A 628-nucleotide genomic window follows, 5' to 3' on the forward strand; every position below is an offset into this window, starting at 1 on the left:
TCCCTCAGCATGAGCTCCTGCAACGACGATACCGCCATCTATGGGACGCCAAGCCGACTAAGACATCGATGGGCCCACAGTGCCCATCTTTCGACGCCACCCACAAAGCATGCAGCCTCTGTCGACCACAGCACCCATACGCCAGTGCCTCTGCCGCACGAAGTCGTGGACCGGCAATCACACCACCTGCACCCGTTCGTGCCCCACCCCAACCGCCCAACTCGCATCGCCAGCGGATGAACGGCGGACGTTTCCCGCACTCGTAAGGTGCAATTCACACCTATAACATGCGTTTCATGAAGAGATATTTCCAATATGCGACATTCCCGCTGTCCCTATTCATGAGCTGCGAGCTGTACCACGTACAAGCTACAGACGCGATCGCATTGCTCACTGTACGGATTCTCATGCTGAGCCATCAGCTAGGAAGCGCCCCATCCATGTCGGCACCCGTGGGCGTTGCACTCGCAGTCGCAAAAAACGCTGGGCAAATATATATCTCGGAAGAGTAACGACAGTCCGAGCCTCCTGGCGTTGCACTCGCAGCCGCAAAAAAACGCTGGGCACATATATGTCTCGGAAGAGTAACGACAGTCCGAGTCTCCTGCGTGGGAAGAGTCTTTCTAGG

Source organism: Schistocerca serialis, unplaced genomic scaffold (assembly GCF_023864345.2).
Source record: "Schistocerca serialis cubense isolate TAMUIC-IGC-003099 unplaced genomic scaffold, iqSchSeri2.2 HiC_scaffold_997, whole genome shotgun sequence".
NCBI lineage: Eukaryota > Metazoa > Arthropoda > Insecta > Orthoptera > Acrididae > Schistocerca > Schistocerca serialis.